At 47.7% G+C, this 17,471-nt stretch overlaps 1 protein-coding gene and 1 long non-coding RNA gene across 8 annotated transcripts in view; both read right to left on the bottom strand.

Annotated features, from left to right (window-relative positions):
* Positions 1 to 17,471, bottom strand: part of TCF20 (transcription factor 20) — a 156,201-nt gene that overhangs the window by 76,017 nt on the left and 62,713 nt on the right. The window lies entirely within an intron of this gene.
* Positions 1,772 to 16,480, bottom strand: LOC120325357. 4 transcript variants are annotated; one of them, XR_005567302.1, is made up of 4 exons: positions 16,357 to 16,480; positions 16,098 to 16,174; positions 12,755 to 12,897; positions 5,909 to 6,212 (listed from the first exon to the last, which is right to left on the bottom strand). It is a non-coding gene; the product is annotated as an uncharacterized LOC120325357 (long non-coding RNA). The 4 variants fall into 4 exon arrangements; XR_005567300.1 differs by lacking the exons at positions 5,909 to 6,212; positions 12,755 to 12,897 and adding an exon at positions 1,772 to 1,912; XR_005567301.1 differs by lacking the exon at positions 12,755 to 12,897.

Raw genomic sequence — 17,471 nt, forward strand, 5'->3', positions numbered from 1 at the left:
AGCGGCTCCCCGTGCCCAGCCGCGCCGGGCTCCAGCTGCCCCCCGCCGCCCCCGGACCTCGTCGCCCACCCTCCCAGCCACCCGCGGGCACCCCGGGTGGGCACAGCGGCGTCGCGGGGGCGGGTGACACGCACAGGGCGCCGCAGACACACGGCCGCCACCGCCGCCGCGCGTGGTCGGCGAGAGGTGGCCTCTGCAGGGCAATTTTCCACTCTCAACTTTCAGGGAGAGGGAGAGAGAGATAAAGCCCATTTACTGTACCTTTCTGGCATCTTTCTCAGCTTTCCCTGCTGCTTCTCCCCACCCCCTTCCGATTTATCTCAGCTACTGGTTTTATAAACCGAGAGGGTGGAGGGCGGGGGGGGGGGGGGGGGGGGGGGAAGAGGAGGGGGCTTTTTTTTCTCTTCTCTAAGCCCCGTCTGCACCTTCTGCTTGAGCCCGCCGGTGAAGTCACAAGACCGAGTCTCTGACATCACACAGAGCCCACAAACGCCGGATTGTGACTTCACTGCAGGATAGAACAGGGAGGAATAGGAGAGGGGAGGGGAAAAGGCTCTTATTCAAACACATATCTGCAGTAGTAACAAAGGGAACTCAGGAAATGGCTGGCCAAGAAAATGGCTTTTTTTTTCTTTTATAAAATATACTCTCTTTTTTTGTTGTGATTTTTTTGTGTGTGGGTTGTTGTGTTTTTTTTCCAAAATAAACTTTGTGACCACAATGGAAATACCTTTTAAAAGTGGTCTGAGCAGGACAGACAGCAAGTGCCAGCCCAGGCACCATCCTCCAACGGAGCACAGGCTCCCACAGCCCTCCGGCATCTTGGCCACCTGCCATGGCCTCTGGACCTGCTGATGCTGGAGCAGAATGAGGTGCTGGGGTGAAAATCAAGGGGTGGCAGTGGCCACAGGAGAAGCTCTAGGGGGTATGGTGGAGGGGGATTGCATGGTAAGGACCAAAACAGGCAGATGCTTCGGGTTGTGCCGGAGACACGCTGGGAAGGCAGCGCTGAGAGCCACTGGGCAAGCAGGACCGCACAGAGTGACCAGAGCTCCATGGCAGAGGTCTGGGAACCGTGGGCCAGGCAGAGGTTATGCTAACCAGTGTGCACTTGGGGGGGTTTTCCCCATCTGAGGATCCGAAACCACTACTAAGCTACGATTCGAGTAAAAGGGGTATTAAAGGTCAGAATTAAGGTAACAGTGTGAGGCCTAAACATGGCAATAGGGTGAGGTTTTCGATTCCCTAGTGTATTTTTAGGTTTTAGGTGCCCTGGGGAGGAGAAGATAGGCTGGGGTAGATAAAAGAAAGGCCAGGAGGCTTTGATGTACTCCCAATACAAGGCAATCCTCAGTTGTTGCTCTAGGAGCAAAAGCTGATGATATAAGACTTCTATGGTCATATCTGAAATAAAGCCTAAAAGAAAAAAAAAAAGGCTCATTAAGTAGCTATTGGCTTAATGTGACCTGGAAAGTTGTAAGATGTGGGGCTTTTTTTGTTTATTCAGCTGGTGCATTTGTTTAACATCAATTTCTCAAAATTTAACACAACCTCAAACATGTCAGTAAATAAGCCCCAAAAATAAAAATCTGTTATTTGTGTTTAAAATGGGATATTTTCTTTCACCTTTTGAAGCAAGGCAGCTCAAACACTTGCACTGTGCTAGTCATACCTGAAGGCCAGGAATTTAGAAGAATAAGCCAAAGGCACAGCCACAGCCAAGTGAAATAAAGAAAAAAATTAAATAATTAAACAGTGCTAATTGCAGACAACATTATATTTATGAAGTTATTGGAACTGCAGACCCAAAAAGGAGACAGCTTGTGATCCTCACAGTGTGTTCACTCCTCTCTCCAACCTTCATCCCTGCCCTCATTGAGACCTGCAAAGCAATTCCCATCACTGCGCCGACCTGGAAGGGAGGAGAAAACAGCACTGCCATCGTAGCCTGCCCTTCCCGCAACCTGCCAGTGCGGCGGGAGGGAAATCTGTACGTGGAGCGAGCGAGAAGCGAAGAGGAAGCGATCCAGATCCCTGCTATGAACCAGCTGGCAAGTACATTCCCAGCTTGCTGCTGCTGGACGGTGGAAGCACCCCATGAGTGCCTGAGGTGCCCCAGAGGGCTGGCAGCAGCACTGGAAGCCCAAGACACTTGTTGGAAACTTTTGTACCCCGGTGGCTCTATGCGCTTCCAGCATAAAATCCAGGCGGCCAGAAGATGCTCTTCCAGGTGGGAGCTCCTCCATGGCCAAAGCCTCAGTTCCCACATCAACTCTGAATACCAGTGCCTTGGGGCATCATCCCAGCCTTGGCAGAGCCACAGCATCAAAGAAGATTTCCCCTGTTGTTTTATGGCTTCTCTGTGCCAGTAGAGCAACAAACCAGGCTGCAATGGAAGGAATAAACTCTCCTGCCTCTGCTTGTGAGAGGGAGGGAAAAGGTATGAATTGCAAGCAGCGAGAACCCCATCCAATCTCATATCCTTCAGCAAGTCTTGCTACTTGTTTGGCCACAACTTTACTACCATTTTTATACTGACTCCTTTCATCTTTTTTATCTATTTTTTTCCACCCTGCTGACTGCGTGAGAGAAAACCTCCACGCTTATCCCACTCCTTCTCTCTCGGGGAATCTCTCTCAACCTGCCTGTGGGCAGGGAGACAACATGGCTGTCAACGTGCCATGCAAGGTGAGGAGGGGAATGGGGAAGAGAGGAAGGCATGGGCATTTATTGAGAAGCAGAAAAAAGAAGTGGGGAAGAGGAAGGAATCTAACACATGCACACTGACTAGCATGGGCTTGCTCCAACTTGGCCCATGATGCAATTACCTGACTTGGAGGCTGGCCAAGTCTCCCAGGTTAAGTCCCTCTGCACTTGTGTGAAGTGCTGTCAGAGCTGCTGGGACCATGAATACTCAGGGCTCTGGTAGCATGTCTCATCCAAAAAGGAAAAAGGGAAAAAAAAAAAAAAAGAACAGAGACAGGGCAGGGACTGAATGGGCTTATTTTCACACAACTGCAATTGTTTTGTTGATGCGGAAAGGTAATTAAAAAAAGTTCTGATTTCAAACGTGCCACAGAATTCCCAGAGCCCGGAGGCTGCTGCTTAGAGGCAGATTAATCACACTGAATTCTCCATCTAGATATTGCATGCACTCCAAACTCCCACCGCTAATAGCTCTAATATTCTCCTCAGCGTGTGCATGCTGCTGGTGTTATGTTCCAGGAATATTAATTCCCCAACTCAAGCTCCTTTTGCTTGCGCATGTACCCTAAAGGCTTGCTGCCGGGCACTGGGAGATTATGGAAAAGAGAAAACAGGGCTAGAGGAGAACCGGGGTGCAAAGGTACTGGCTAGAACTCCTCAAGGAAAGTCGTTAATGTTCTTTGGATAAGCAAGCCATCCAAATAAAATCTACCTGAAGGCCAGGTTCTTTAAACAAAGACAGCCAACTACACACGCACAAGATGGTTGAAATTAAAATGAGCTCCCAGTGCTGGCTTTGTGCTACCCGCTACCGCTACCCTGAGACTTGCTTAAAATCTCAGTCATGTTAATTGTGAGCTCTGAACTAGCTGTTTTGTTTGTGTCTTCTGCTGGTGTCTTCCCCCAGCCCCTTTTACCCCTAGGCAAGGCTGCATGCGTCTAAACTCTTGCTGTCACATGTCAGTAACGGTGAAAATATGGCAGGTTGTAGTGCAAGTATCCAAAGAGCAAGTAGGGCTTTACACAGCAAACCCCTTCTACCCTTAGCAAAACTGACAGTCTAGAGAGTTCATGGTCCAGCTCAAGACATCCCCAAGATCTTATTCCACATGGAAAGCAGAAAAGGGGAGGACGAAGGCAGGAGAGAAACATGTAATTTTTATTTGCATTCAAGTAACTGCCATTCCTGGTAAGCAGTTCAGTGCGTGATCTACATATATGGCCAAAAGGCCAGCTGGAAACTTTAAAACCAATGCATGCTTGAAAAGTACATTTAAGATGCCTACGATGTCATTTTCAAAGCTGCTAAGTGCCCAAAGCTCCCAGCACTGCTCGGTAAAGTCTGCAGGTAGTTGCCAGGTTAAAACACAGTTCCCTGAAATTGGCCACACCAGGACTCTGGAAACTACCACGCAGAAGAGACCTCAAAATGGATGGCGCTGGTCATGCTTCCATTCAGTAGGATTACTTGCTTGACAAGACGCTATCATGGGCATGATTTTCTTTGTCAAGCAGTCAAAATACGTATCTCCGTGTAATGTAAATCAGTATGTCAGTGCTGGAAAATCAAAGGGACTTTTGCCCCTTTTGTTGCAGGCATTTCTGATAAGCACACCAGTACAACACCTGAGTCATAGGTTAAACTGGATTTATAGACCAGCCCATCAGCTGTTTTCATAGCTCAGAACACCTTACCTAGTCTCTGGACTAAAACCTGTAACACCACAGGTGCATGAGCATAGGTGGTGGCCCTTTCCACAATTAGGGCAGGTCAAAGAGAAAAGGCACACTTTTATGGCTAAATACTTTACAGGGGCCTGTTGGTACTGGGAGGGGAAAGCATCAGAACATTTGTGAAGCTTCCTTTCTTTGCTATCTATACAATGCAGGTCTACAATCATATGTGTGCCTTGAACTCTCATCCCATTCCTTAAACTTGGCTCCTGCTGCAGGGAGGGAAAGGATGCACTGCCTGTGTAAGGCCCTTGGGGCTTAACTCTGCTGTAGTGGGCAGGGAGAGGCATGGGCTTCCTTCACTGTGATAAACCAAGGCATTGGCATCGCTCTGTGTAGCTTAGGTGCAAATCTGTGATCCTCTTTCTCTCTTTGTGCACAAAGAATGAAGCTGATAGCGAAGCTGACACCTAAATCCTCACTATTGCACATCTGAGATAACCCTGGTTGTTTTTGTTTTTCAAACTCAAATATATAAGGGAGAAAGACAGAAGGATTTCAACCCTTGTCAAACCCTGTCGCCAGCCCCCTGAGTTACAGATCTATGAACTCTTACATGGGATAAGGGCTCTTTGCTTTTATCTCCCTATGCAGCATGTGTCCTCAGCCCTTTGCAAACAGATGTTTTGCCCTCCAAAAGAAAAAAGAGGGGGAAAAAAGAGAGACAGCATGAGCACAGGAGAGAGAGAGAGAGAGAGAGAGAGAGAGGGAGAAAGCATGAGCAAGAATGCTGTCTGCAGATGTCAATCAGGACTTCAGCCTAGGTCTAACCTGCCAGTCCTGCAAAACGAGGATACATGAATTTTCTAGTTGGATAGTCAGTGTTATCAAACAAGAAAATTGTGAGGTTTGGATTGTAATGCAGTCTCACATTCAGTAAAAAGGCCTTGCTACATGGAGATGATGTGGGACTGAGGAACCTATTCCTAGCACCTTAAGAATTAAAATTTCACTACAAATAACCCAAATGAAATGGTCAAAAATAGTACAGCATTTCAGACTGGTTTTGTAGAGCATGGTAATATTGGCAAGAGGGAAGTGATTGTAGGTAGAATACTGTCAGGTTTGGGGAAAGGTTTCTCTGCATTTTAAAAAATTATATGAAGGAAAATATTCTTGGGAATGAAAAGTCTAATGATTACATGTATACAGAGAGTGTCATCTCTGTCTTGGCGTTTAGCAGAAATCAACTCCCCCACACCAACACCCTCCCCTCCAGCCACCCACCCTGATATTCTTCTTCACCACTTCCCACCCATTAACCCAGTACCTGCAGTGCAGTGTTCAAGTGGGACTGGCGGAGCTGCTGCCGCTGTCATCTCCTCGGAGCTGGCAGTCACCTGCCAATCTCGCCCCCACTTCCTCCTCCCTCCTGCTCCCCCCCACCCCTCGTCAGTGCAGCTTTCCCTGGGGATAGATCACTCTCCCCCCTCTCCAGCAGCCTGACAAATAACTACTGTTAACTCAATAATATCCCCCTCCAAGGTTTTTTAATTACCAGCCGTCCACAGGGCGCGAGACTCGCGCATACAGCGAGAAACGGGCCAGGGAGGGAGGGTAGCAACAGGGCGTCGGAGAGTTTGGGCTGATGTGGGCTTCATGCAGAGAGACTGGCTCCTTGTGCTCCATCCACATGGCACGGCTGGCACAGGCGACCTGCAACCCCCCACGGGATGCTGCCGCCCTGGCCGGGAGCACGGGCATGCATAATGTGCTGCTGTACTTGGGGGGGTGGGATTTGGTCCTGCAAGGGCTGGTGCGGAAAGCTGCTCCTGCAAGACAAGGGCAGACTCTGCTACACCAGCTGAGGAAGCATCATCCAGGACAGCATTCGTTTATACGGCATTTTAAACGGGAAACAGAAAAAAAAGGGGAGGAGGGGAGAGAGGGAAAAAATTCAGGTGCATTTCTGTTTGTACAGCTTTACCAAATGCATCTACCTTTACACATATGAAAAGGCTTTTTTTTTTTTTTTGCAATATAATAGTCTTATTTTGCCTTTTTGGTAGTGAAAATTCATTGGTCTGTGGCTTGAGGTTTTTTCTTAGCCTTTTATTAAATGGACACAGCATACTGAACTTTTAGACAACCTCTCCACCTAGTATTTGTTTGTTCACACCCATTTACACTCTCTTGATTTTTAACAGGTCTGAATAAGGCTTATTTTTTTAAATAATCAGTTAATGAAGTTTTATCTGAATAGTCATAAGCCTATTAGTGCTCAAGTTGTGCATCGAATCCCCCTCCCCCCCAGAGGTTAAACAAGACCAGAAATCCTTTTGTATTTAAAATAACACGCTGGGAAGAAAAGAAGCAAAGAAGGATAAAAAAGCCCAAGCCCCCCATTAGTCCCTTTTAAATCAAAAGGAGACACTGGAAAAGGGGCATAAGCAAGGCACTTCCCCCCTTCCCCCCCTTCATTCTTCTCCTCCCTCCTTTGTAGGTCACCTTTACTATGAAGACATTGATGCTTCAAGTCTTCATTTGCTTAAGTAAAGAGAGTAAGTTCAACACCCCAGTCAGGTAAGCACTGCACCCCAGGCGGGCAATAAAGGGGAAGGGGCATCCATCACAGCAGCAGAGAGGGAGACACCCTGCATGGGGCAAGGACTGGATCCTGAACACATGTGTGGGGCAAGGGGGGGGGGGTCTTCCCTGGGAAAGGGCAGGCGCTTTTGGGAGAGGACAAGTTTGATGGCATGGCACTGAAAATGTGGGGCTCGAGTGGAAAGGGAGCAGGCGGATATGCTGTGCTGAGGAATGGCCCGACTTGCTGGCCTCTGCACCCTGGAAAGGGCTGAGGGCGGCAGTCAAGGGGGACAGCATGGCAGCCTTGGCCTAGGAACCCTTTGGCAGCCGCCCTTCCACCCCGGGGGAGCATCCTGGCAGACGAGAGAACCCCCGCTCCCCTGAAATAAACAGCAGCCTTCCCAATGCTTCATTAAACTAACACAGCTTCCCGCCATTGCCCCGGCAACCGACACAGGCCTCCTGTTTGCCAGCTGGGGGAATTAAAGGCAGCCTGGCAGCCAGCCCCTGGCTGCTCTGAAAGCTCCCTTTACACAGCCAGAAAGCATCCCCGGGCAGGGAAGGGGACCAGGTGGCCCCGAAGGTGCCAACTGAGACAGGGAGTCCTGCCCACCCCCATTCGCACAAGCAGCAGTCCTCAGGGAGCCAAGGACCCCACCACTGCCACCAGCACTGATGCTGGAGGGCAACACAAAGCTGGAAGGCTCGCCAAAATGATCCACGAACTGGAAAAGGACCCTGGATGGTCCAATAGTGCAAAGGTGAATGCTGCTCCCCAACACAGCATCACCTCTGTCCAAATGCGATCAATAGCTCACATTAATTAGCAACACACTCCTCTTGCAGCCCATCCGCCAGATGAGTGAGCAAATTACATCCTCTTGTCCCTGGTTTACATCCTTTCATCCCTCATTTTCCTCCTTTCTCTTAAATCACATACACTGTGAGGTAAGCCTTAGCATGAGCCCCCTGCTCCCATCAGCCCCTTGGTGGGTGCAGAAGGCACAACAGACCACAAGCTGCCTCATTCTCTGCTGCTCGCCTTTAGAGAAAGCCTCAGGAAGAGCTTCGAATGGAAACATCTGTGTTGTACTGGCCTCAAGCACTTGGATGCCCTCCTGCCCTTCTACCTGCTCTCAGTCCATCCATTCAAAACAGGTAGATGGTCCCTTCAGGCAAGGCAGAGATATCCCTCCACATGTCCTAAGCAAAGGAGCTTGTTACGCTGCTCATATCCCAAAATTAGACCTGCTGGGCTGGTGCAAAATGCCAGCTGCTTCCAGCACCTTCCTCCCACCACCATCCCAGGCCACCGACACCCCAAAGGAAGCTCGGCAAATTGGTGAGGAGAAGAAAACACCTCACTTCACAACAGCAACGAATAAAGGAGCACTATTCACTCGCTTGGGCATCCACATCTGTTTTGTCCTGTTTTCCATGACTACTGGCTGTGAGCAGAGGTCTCACAGGGAGGAGCATTAAGTATTTATTCCAGCTCTTGGTTTTGTCAGCTTCTGATGCCACCAGTGTGTTTTGATTCTGCTTGAAAAACTGCATTGCTTTTTAATCCACGGATCCCAAAACAACCCTGCAAAGGTACCTCCAACCTCATCAGCGGTACCCTAGCCTTCCATAGCTCTGCAGCACACGTTTCATAACAAACGTAACTCTGGCTGGAGAGACCCATTCCAGTCCTGCCTCTGAACAGTTTGTATGCTCTACTCCTTTCTTATTTTGTGACGATATTTAGCTTTGTGAAATACTACTCAGCTACATTTAGAACAATTAAGAAAAAAAAAAAAAAAGGTGGAGGAAAATAAAGAAATTAGCACATTCCAGATTCTGGCCACAGCTCTGCACTGCATGAGGAAGTGGTACGTGGAAAATGTGGAGCTGTTTATAAGCATTAAATAACACTCTCTAGCCATCTTGCAGGGACAAATGTAAAAGAAGTGCGTCCAAGCAACCCTACAAAAATTAGCCCAGAGATCCCACCTCAGTGACAGAAGACAGCGCTATAGTTAATGGTATCTGAGCAAATCTTGAGCAGAGGGAAATAAGAGGCAGGAAAATACAATCAAACACCTTCCTTCAGTGCAAACCTCCCAGTACGAAGTGTTACAGACTGTCAAAGGCAGTCTTTGAGGTTAACAGGAAAAGTACGAACACTTTGACATCATCCACTGTAAGTCATAGTGGGAAGAATACTGCCTTAGCTTTGATGGGGGATGCAGAGAAAAGGGGACACTTTCAGATACTTGCAGGAAAAACTGCAAGAGTAATATGTGCGTGCAGACCACTGCAGGTAATGACCATTAGACTGGGAAGCCTAGTTAAAAGTTGCAGGCCTGCCAGTGGTCCTGATTTAACCATGTGACCTCACAAAAAATCACAAACGCACACAAAAGCAGGTTTCTATTTCTTAAGTTTTTCTTTACAGCAATAAAACTCAAATCCTGGAGACTTAAAACCAAATTCTTTTCCCAAAAGAGAAACCAAATTATGTTTAAATTCCCCCAGCCCCCCCTCCGCCCAGGTAGTGCCAGGGTGTCACTGGAGAGGAGTGTCACCTCTCCAACTAGGAAGCACTTGCAGCCTGCTGTTGCGAAACCCACTTTTATTTTTTCCATGCTCCTCACAAATTAAACCTTCAGTCAGGTCTGCCGCTCCTCCCACCTGGACTAGCGCAACTCCCTGCCTTCACATTTTTTTCACTCTTCTCCAGATCCAGAAGATTTAAGTTTCTTAAGTCTCAGAGCTCCCAGCAGATGCGGGTGGGTAAGGAGCCCTCTCTTGGCTTAGGCGAAACACGGTCCCCCTCTGACTGCCCTCCTCTGGGGCTGCATTTCCGAGCAGAAGAGATTGCTGTCAATGAGCCAAAGGCGCGCAGGGGTAGGGGAGGTGCTGGTCTCCGTGTGCGCACCGCGTCCTCCTTCCTCGCTGCTGCCATACATGATTAATCATCCCTGAGACACGCCTGCTGCTTCCCTCTGGCTCTCCAACAACCACAACAGCGGCGGCAGCAGCAGTTGAGAGCACAGAGACCTCCTCAGGTTCCCGGCCCCAGCCCAGCGAGCGTTTCCCAGCGGGGACCTCTGATCCTCGCACACATCCCTCTCGCACATGCCGGTCCTGCCTCACGGCCTCGCAATTAATCGCTCCCCTCCCCCCATTTTCAAACTCGGCTCATCTCCCACTCCTCCCCCACCCCTCGTCCATCTGTGTCTAATTGCATTTCATCTGTAGTCATTCTCTGGAAAACTCACCGGGAAGGTGTCCAGGAGACCAGCACAAGCTTAAACACGCGCTTGACACGGGGAGCCGGGGGAGGCTCGCTGCTCTGCTGGGATGGATCAGGGGCCCGAGGGAGCTGATCCTCTCTGCAGCCCACCTCTCTCCTGCCAGCTCCCAGCCCGGGCAGGGGATGGGGTTCCTGCCAGCGGGCAGGGGGCTGGCAGCTGGAGAGAGGCGGCAGACAGCCAGGAAGGGCCGGTGAGAGCCAGCGGGGCAGAGGTGAGACTGCTCAGGTGCCAGCTCGTGCTCCACCGCGGGAAGCGCTTGCTCCCTCCTTCCTCCGCAGAGCATGTCGGCCCGCCGGTGGGCTCTGCCAAGGCCAGAGTGGGGTAGAAGCAGGGTCCTGCAGCCAGTGTGATCTGGGGGCTCCCCTTGCTTCTGCTCTCCAGGACGCTGCCCCCATCCCACACAGGCACTCTCCACTTGCATTACCGATGCTCCTGCCTCGACCAGGGCACTCTTAAGCCCGACACGTCCCAGCTGTGTCTGGTGCAGCATGTGCAGCCCTACTGGTCTCACAGCTCCTCAGTTCCACCCCATCACCGTGCTGCCCCTCTGATCCTGCGTGGCCTCCTGTATAATCCAAATGTTATCCAAGGGCTTGTTCACCCTTTCCTGCGAAAGGATCAACAAGCAGGGCTCTGAGCAGATGGCACAGCAGGCACTGCACACCAGCTCACGCCGTAGCCACTCTTACTTGACACTGCTGGAGCAAGCAGCTCAAGTCTTAACTGCATATGAAAAATGCCCCCACAAAATAGTCGAGAACAGCTGGGGAGCCATAAACTCACACCCCTGCTTACTGCATGCCAACTTCCCTGCATCAGCAACTGTTAAGTGCACAGTGGTTTTACACTTAAAGCAAGGTTTCCTCCTGGAGAGGTGGGCCATGAATGTGGGCTATTTAAGGTTTTAGACCTCAGACAGAAGATCTTGCAGCCCAGGGGCTAGGCACAAACTACAGGTTCATTTTCTGTAGGCTGGAGCCACCTGACTTCACAGATCGCTGCTGGGTAACGTCAAGGTATGGGCTAATGTGTGGCTGCCCAAAAGGGCAGCTTGGTTCTCAACAAGGGAAAGGCTCTCCACCTTTTCTGCAAAGAGTCAGTCTTCCATCTGTGGGAGGGTAGGGACTAAACTACTAACCCATATAACACCCCCCTTAAGCCTTGTCCATTTGCTGCCAAAACTTTGAATACAGGAATTCACAGCTCTAACGAAGGTGACAGAATTACTTAGGTAGACCAGCGACAGACCCAGACAAATCTTTTCCCATTTCTTTTCGCCATCAGCTCTGCAAGCAGATCTGCTTCTATCCAGGTGAGCAGTGAGGGCAGGGATTACAACCAGCTAACTCCCAGGCTTTTCCTTTCACTTGCCTTCCATTGACAATGGCTACCCACCAAAATCATTTCAAGAGCTGCAAGCACAGAAATAAGCAGTTGAGTTACCATGACTAACAAGTTACCATTTGCCAGCCGAGTCACAGCAACACTGAACTAAGCAACATCCTGATGGTATAAGCAAACATTTTACTACCTACTGCAATGAAGAAGGATCACAGAGTGAAACTACTATAGCCCAGATGACAATTTATAAACTCATTGTGGTAAATCAACTTGCTGGCAATCATCTGTTCATACATTTTTCTCTGCCAGTATCATACTGAGTGAAATCTTTTGGTTCCACCAAATGCCACAAGCCAAGTGCATTCCTGAAGTACAATTGCAATGCTGTTTGTGGTGAAGATGCAAAGAAACAACTACATTTTTATCCTTTTAAGCTCCTTCTCAAGACAATTATTCTAATGAAAAATGCCACATCAAAGCTGCTCATCTCCAGAAGCCAATTCAACACAAAAATATGTAAATGTATCTTGAAATAAGCACAAAAATCATCCTGCCTTCTCTCTCATTCTTCCTGGGTATTGGACACTGAACTGAGAATTCCAGAAGTCTGGGTTCAGTTCCCAGTTTTAATGCAGACTTTCTGCACCATCTCAAACCACGCAACACAGTTCTTTATAAAGCTATAAAATGGGGACGCTACTAGTTTTAACACAAAGCAAGGTAAAATACATGCACTGATGCTTGTAAAAAGCTATATACAAAAGACAAGAGTTGCATAAATTACTATATATAAATATACACATCAGATTTACCACTGCCCCCGAACTCTGACTCTGTAAGATAGTCTATAGAGAAGGGTATTTTCCTGATGCTTTCCCATTTAAAGAAAACGAGTACCTGTGAGAGAACAGACAGCACTCCATCTGCAGATAAAATTTTATCTGCTTTCAGTGCTAGTTCAGAGCCAGCACATGCTGGGAGTAAACAAAATCCATTACAAGACAACAATTTGTGACAAATGAGAGCAACACAGGGACCGAGGACCACTGAACAGGTTCCCCCATACGCAGCAACGTGATGGAAACCACCATCACCCTTCTGAACTCTTGCAGAGGTCAATTGGGCAGGACACAGAAACTTACCTGTTCTCCCACTGCTAGCGGCACTCTGCTCCATGTCAAGACACATCCTCCACGCTGGCAGAGGAAGTTTTCACTGGCATTGTCTGAACTGTATCGTTACAGTGCAATGACTGACAACCCTGTCTCATCAGCACAGAATTCTCCTTATCAGAGAAAGGATGCACAAAAGGGAAAGAGAATTACGTACACACGAGCAGTGTTTCTCCGATGCTCAGCATAAAAATCTAATCAAAATTGTACCAGAATGGTGATGTGAAAAGCACCCTGCCAAGTCAGTAATAAATATAAAATTCATATCTTACATTTCCACAATGTATCACCTCTCATTCTGCAGTACTTTATGCATTGTTGGGACTCGGATGAATCCCCAAATCAGAACAGATTTGTACAGGAATCTAACATTTTTGTTGGCTTCACATTCATTCAAATTACAGCCTTAAGCGAGAGTAGGATAACAGGCACTTAAAATGGCCCCTTGAATGCAGCAGCAGCCATTTTAAATGGGGCCAAACTCCTTCCAGCCACCAGACTCATTTCCTGAAGATCATCCTCCACCCACCCTCCGTCCTTCTCATTCCCTGAGCCCCTGTACTCGGTCCTGTTTCCCTTCCCATCCACTCTGTGGCAGAGAGAAGACAAAGTGGTATTTTTAGGGTGCATAAACAGCAGGTTGTCCCCAGTAGGCCCCATTGATGATATCCTAACTCCAAACACAAACCATCTAATTTTGGAGATTGCAGCCACTGGGACCTTGGCAAGCCTCAGCATAAAAGACAATAAACCCCTATCTTCTGGGCTTTCACCCTTCCCAAGCAATACCACTGCACAGGTATTATGCACAGCATGCGCAGAGATCAAGAACTCTGCAAGAGTTGAGCAGTCAGCAGTAGTAACAGCTTTTCCTTTTTCTGAAGATCGTGTGAATTGGGAGAGAAGTAGAGGTGACAAGGAGTGAAAAGTCATAGTCCACCTCCCTGCCCCCGCCTTCCCCCCCCCTCCCCAGTGGCCTGTTATCTTAACACCCATCACCAAATCCTTCCTGACAGATGCATTTGCCAAGGACTCTGATGGGAACACCGAGCAGTGCCATTCCTTCTCATCCTATCAAGAGGGCTATACAACGAAACTGTGTCCATATTAGGCCCAAAGTTTTCACCTACATAAACGGCAGGAGGTGTCAGAAACCCTGAGGAACGCAACAAGTGTTAATAGCAGTATGTACCTTAAGACAGAAATGCTGATTGTAGTCCTTCAAGCATCATGCAATAGATGATTACTGCATGTCTAAGCAGAGAAAGCATCTTCTAAACGCTCAGCTAACACTAAGGTGTCTAAACAAATGCCAGGTTTTCATGACTGCTCAAAAGCCTTCAGCAATAGGTGTTCAGTTTTAAATTTTGGCGTTTCTTCTAAGAGCCACAGATGATCTCAAACTCCTCTGCCTCATCACTAGTGGTAGCACAGCTAACTAGGGATGACAGCAGGGAAATGCATTGCAAGGTTTTCCTTTTGTCAATAAGGCTTTGAAGATCTTCATATTTTTCATACTCATATCTATCTACTTCTTGGGGCACTGCCTACAAACCAAGTTGGAAGGAAAAACCCCTTGGAAGCCACAATAATATGAATGGTTTAAAGTAGTCCACCCAAAGAAGGAAAAAGGGGCTACTAATACTTGCTTCCAAAAGGAATTACATTATATAGGTAGGATCTTCTGTAGTTCTAAGTACATATCTGTTTCTACACTGATGAAATCAGGACAGTTATTTCACCTCTGGAAGCAGAAACACTGCTGCAGCATATGCAAGAATCAGCTCCTGACATTAAAAAAACCCCTAAACCATTCCACAATGTCATTTAGCTTTACAACAGGACGATAAACTATGCATCATTTGTCTTCCTTTTTCTAGTATAGATAAGGCCCTAGAACAGCATCACCCAAACTGTGGTGCAGGGGTCACTACTGGCCTGTGAAGCATAGCAGGTGGTCCATGCAGGCGCTATCTGCAAACAACACTCTGCAAGCCACGGCACCCAGTAAACTGCCCATCCATTGCCCTGTGTCATTTTTCTCATTATAAACACTGAATGTTTTTATGCATATATGACAGATAAGCATTTAAATCTAAAACACTACCCAGAGTGCATCTGTTTTGACCAAAGGCAAGAGACAGTATGAGACCCTAACTCAGAGAAGCAGCTATCACAACTGAAACATCAGATGTGTTTGGTACTCAGAGCCACTGCAATGACACAGGCATAGGAGATGTAGGACTCTCCTGGAGAAGACTTTTGTAACAGAGCTACTTCTGTGTACAGGTGGGCACTGCTGGAGGCAAATAGCTCCACTTGCTGCATGTGCTTGCAGTACTAGTAGCCTCAAATTATTTTGGCTGCAACCATACCAGAAACCTGCTCAGAAAAACCCATTACAAAATTGAAGGTTGCAGAAGAGAAACAAGTGCATTATCAAGAACTAGAAATAATTTACAAACACAAGGACTAACTATGAGAGCTTGCTAAGCAATGGCCAATGAGCCGGGAACTGAACTGTCTACAAACCTCTGAGAGGCACAAATTAAAAAGGGGATCATCCAATGCTACTTCCTCAGAGCCAGTGGAAACCAAGAAAGGAAACACACAGGCTCGTTGCTGCATGAGGAAAAGAGGACAAAATCACCTTAACAGGAGACATATGGTCTCATCTTCTCAGGAAAACGTTGGAAATATAATCACTTGGGACAGCTAAAACTAAATTGAACGCAAACACCAGAAAACATGCGGAAGGAAGTACCACATCTACTATGTTTTGGTCATGTGTAGAGCTAGGTAATCAGATCAGTGGGGTGGGTTTTTTTAGTGTTGCTGGCTAAATGATATTCAATTCCACAGCTGAACAGGAAACTTACTCTTCACATCCACCTTGCCTGTGTCTACCCAGGCTCCAGTGTGGGTCAGTTCCTGTCACAGAGAAGTGTGACACTCCTATACCTTCAGTACAGTGCAAGAGGCTTCAGGCAGAACCTCCATTCTCCACTCTACCAGGATAATCAAATAACCATGCTTAATCAGGCTGGTTGTTTGTTTTGCTTAAAATGTATTTACTTCAACAAGTAATTAATATTTTAAGTAGACAAAGCCTTTGTTAAAGATTCACCATGTTCACCCCTTCAATTAACGTTTTAAACATTCACATTCATAGATTCATTTATACCTCCCACTTGTCCTTCAGCAATGCCAGAAAAGATCAGAGTTTAAATTCCTGGCATCTCAAAGATAAAAAAGAAAGGGAAAATAAAACCAAATCCTCCAGAAAATAACCAAAAAAGAAGACCAAACCTACCATGTCTTTTATCCATCTCCAGAAAGAAGAAAGGGCGTCCAAGCTGTTTAGAAGTCTCTCCCCTCTCACATGTAATACTGCAACCGTAAGATGAATTAGAGGAGCAGCTTGGGCAACTGGGGTATCACCGGGCACTGGAGAAGACCCAAGTCCCCCAGTGCGGATGTGGGGCCGGAAGCTTCACTCTGTGGCTCTGCACCCCAATGCAGCCAACACAGAGGGGAGGTGTGGGATGGGGGGATCTGGCCTCTCTTAGTACCTTCAAGAGGCCTCAGACATTTCTGCTGTGTGCGCTGTGAACTCGATGTACCCTGGCGATGGACAGGTGCCCCCAGGGTGGCTGGGATATTTGCATATGTTAATTGCAATGTCAAGGTGTTTGTGCCTGCCGAACTCACTTCTTCAGGGAAAAACGGTGGCGGGATTCAACTCTACCTGTGCCGTGCTGGTGACGTCACAGGCAGCTATTTCCAGCCCAGTTGCCATGGAAACCACCAGGCCTCAGCACCAGTTAGCAGTTCAATATATAATTTACTTATTCTTTTTCACCTAAGTGATTAGGACTCAAAATATAGAAGCATCTCACAGACCCTCAAATCCTCTGATCGTTTCATAGGAATTTCTTGCAGGCAAAAACCAGCCTGAAAGAGTGAGCTGTGCGCTCTCCAGAGGGAAAAAAACCCCAGGCAAATAAAAGCCTAAACAAGATTTTTAAAAAAACACAATCCTCTTCCCTGCTGTCCCCTGCCCTCCCAAGTTTCAAGGGAAACAAATGCTGTGGCTCCTGGAAGATTTCATAGTACCATCAATGTCTGAAGGACATTAGCTGACAGCAAAGGAGGAGATAAAAGCCTAACATGGGAGCTGCTACATCTGGCAGCACCTTTGGTCTATCCTGCCTGGGACGTCACATCCCACTGTGTCCTGCAAGGTACCCGTCCCACTCTGTGCTGGTGGTGATGGGTGGCAGCAGGACCCCCAGCAAGTCTCTCTTGGCTCCTACAGGTGACCACCATGCATTAAGTCTCTCCTTATTAATCTTAGTGGGAGCAGTTATGGGTGCTGATAGTCAGTGCAATACCAACCACAGCCCTGGGGAAGGCAGCCGCTCCATCTCCACCCCTTCCTACAATGCAGGATTGCAGTGGTTGCCCATATTTTCCAAAACTTTTTTAACTAGTGCTGCGGTCAAAGGTGAGGTGATTTCTCTGCTTTTCCACTGCCTAATTAGTCACTGCAGAAGCTTATGCGAGACCCAAGGTTATGCTTCAGTTTCAACACACTGGTTTGTTGAGAGAAAATACAAATATTTTTACTGGGAGAATTTTCAAGTGATTCATCTATCTTCAGGTAGTTTCAAAGTATCAGTCTTAA

This window comes from Pipra filicauda, unplaced genomic scaffold (genome assembly GCF_003945595.2).
Source record: "Pipra filicauda isolate LSUMZ 115617 unplaced genomic scaffold, ASM394559v2 scaffold95_size2449627_pilon, whole genome shotgun sequence".
NCBI lineage: Eukaryota > Metazoa > Chordata > Aves > Passeriformes > Pipridae > Pipra > Pipra filicauda.